The sequence below is a fragment of the Pteropus alecto genome, unplaced genomic scaffold (genome assembly GCF_000325575.1).
Source record: "Pteropus alecto unplaced genomic scaffold, ASM32557v1 scaffold5620, whole genome shotgun sequence".
Classification (NCBI taxonomy): Eukaryota; Metazoa; Chordata; class Mammalia; order Chiroptera; family Pteropodidae; genus Pteropus; species Pteropus alecto.
This window is the reverse complement of record NW_006429350.1, coordinates 1-2936: the sequence shown is the minus strand read 5'-3', so window position 1 is coordinate 2936 and position 2936 is coordinate 1. Positions and strand designations below refer to the sequence as shown.

The 2936-nt window shown below is 37.8% G+C and overlaps 1 pseudogene; it reads right to left on the bottom strand.

The window, feature by feature from the left end:
• Positions 1-1872: 1872 nt before the first annotated feature.
• Positions 1873-2916, bottom strand: LOC102885619 (annotated as a pseudogene).
• Between the last annotated feature and the right edge of the window lie 20 nt (positions 2917-2936).

The window sequence follows — 2936 nt, the reverse complement described above, 5'->3', positions numbered from 1 at the left end:
GAAAGAAGATGCTTAACAACATAGTGTTCCAAGATTACATGACACATGAACATTTCTTGAATAATCCATCTTTTTCCCATAACTTACAATACATTGTAATTTTTATCATGGAAAATGTATAAACTTTGGATAATGCTACTAGAAAAAAATGACGGAAAATTGAAGTCCATCATGCTAATAGGTAGAACAACACACCTCATGGAAGAAGAAAACAATCATTCAAGAGACAATCTCTATTGCAAAAATTGTACCATTTGCTCATGGTTATTTCCATGATCACAAAATACGCCCACAACGTGTAAAATATGAATATTATCCTGAGTCAAAATGGCTCAGAGACCTCTAGGAACTCCAGAAAGACCGATGCTCAGAAACGAGGTGCTCAAAATGAAAGCAACGTTACCAAGTCCACAGAAAGACAAGAAACACAAAATTGTCAGAGGGAACAGAAAATCAGGAAACCTTTGAAAATGACAGAAAGGTAAGCTTGGTAGGCAAGGTAAGAAAGATACGGGAGGCCTGCAAAGATAAAATAATTAACAACTGACAGAGCAGGGAAGTGCGCAGATTTGAGGAGATAGAAATTATGAGCTTCGTGTTCACCGTTCTTAATAGATATATGACCATCAAATGCTTAGAGAAGTTCAATTCACTAAGGAAGAGAAAGCATAATGGTTATGCTGTAGAAATTGAGCTGCCATTTTTCCTCACCAATTTAATGAATCATTACCATGTACTCTATTTCATATCATAATTATTGAGAAGTTTCCATTATGTAACCATGTCAACTTCAAATCATTCAAACTATCAATTTGAAATTTAGGCTTATTTACAAATTAACTTATGGTTGATAAACTGTCATTTATTACTTGGCACTTATAAGTTTTATTGCTCTTCAAGACAAAGGGTAAAAAAATCATCAATCAAATGATTTACAGCAGAATTAGAATTACTGAACCAGTAAAATGTCTCATAAGCATAAGAAGGGATTATAAAACCCAAAAAACAGTCAGTGAATGAATCAAATACATGTGGTAACCATGAGATCAAACAGTAACTGTGACCCGAACGTACTAGCTGCTTTTCACTCTCTCTTAGCCACCTTGGTCTTACAATACCCTGATACTGTAGCTATTTTCTACTAGTAGTTTCAATTTTTTCAGTTCTGTTTTCCAGCTCCCCCCAAAATATATTGAATCATCTTAACATGAGAGATGTGAAAATAATAGAGATTTTATCAATATCCAGTTTGATTTAAAATGAGCTGACACCACCTATGGAGCAGTGAGCACTTACTAATTCCTCCATTCCATCCTCATGGGCACCTGTAAGCAAGGGGCAGGATCCATGAAATACTGAAGCAAATTCCTGACACAGACACCTACAGAAATTAAGCATAATAGATTGACTGCCACCCAAAAACTTTCCCTGGGGAAAATAAGCAAAGCGAGTGAAAGAACAACAACAACAGCAAAAAGCAACAGCCCCATGAAGTCAATCACAGAAAAATTTTTGACAAGTTGAGAGTGAGTAGAAGACTTTGTAAGGAAAGAAGAAAAGAAATCAAAGAAAACAAAGATGTTTTAGGTTAGCAAGGGAATGGTCAGTGGAATAAAAAAGAAAATTAAGGGAAGGAAGTGTCTGCAGGGAGTGTGGTATGGGGAGCTCTGCAACACTTAACAAATAGGATTTAACATTTATTAGTCAAATAAATATTTTGGGGGAAGTATCAGGGAAGTACACATACTAATATAATTGAAAAACATTGATTTACCCTATCAAATTTGAAGAATATGTTTTTCTTTTTAATAACAGTCGATAACTTGATTTTCAAAAACTCATTTCATTTGGACAGTGTAAAGATATCTTCAACTATCTCAATCTAAATGCTGACATTTCTTTAAAGAACAAAATCATCACTGATGAACTGTCCTCGAAAACCCGACCACTTCCAATAACTTTTATGGCTTACATAAACCATGGATAAAATAAAGCATAAATCAAAGGATTCATGGCTGAGTTATAATAACCACATCAACAGCAAATCTCATAAATATAGGGAGGTGTTATGAAGCCAATAAAGACATCAATAAGTAACTCAATACTATACAGTAAGCACAAAATCATAAATGCTACCACCGTCACCCCAGGGTGTTAGCTGCTTTCCTCTCTCTCTTGGCCACTCTGGATTTTTAACTATTTCATGATGATTCTATATTGCCACCTGTATTTTCAATACTTTTCGCCTATTGTTTAGCCATAAGAAAAATATTACAGTAGAGAATGATTATAATGAAGATAGGTATAAAGAACGATAGAAAATTCAGTTTGGATTTACAACTGTCTGACAACCTCCTATGCAGTTGAGGGCACTAGCTAATTCTTCTAGTCCATCTTCATAGGAGCTACTGTAAAACACGGCACCACTACATGCAATGCGCAGGATCCAGGAGATGCTGATGCAAATTCCTGACACAGACACCATGACCTTGGTGGGATAGAGCAGAGGGTCAGTAACAGCAATGTACCTGTCGATGGAGATGAAGCACAAGTGGAAGAGAGAGGAGAAACAAAAAGCCACATCACAGCACGAGCGAAAAGTACAGAAGCTCTGCCCAAAGTACGAGCAGCTCTCGACGGACCTGACCATGCTGAAGGGCATCACCATGACGCCCACCAGGAAGTCAGAGCAGGCCAGGGAGGAGATGAGAAACTTGGTTGGAGAGTGCAGCTGCTTGAAATGCAGGACTGACATCATCACCAAGAGGTTTCCAAACACGGTCAGCACAGCTCCATAGCCAAACAGTGCATAGAGAACCAGGCAGGGTCCGGGCGAGTACAGGTTTTCACACAGGATCCGGTCATGGTTTAATAGCACAGCTCCGCAGCTACAGCGGGTGACGAGTTGCTGCTCATGATGCTTCTCTTTACATTGG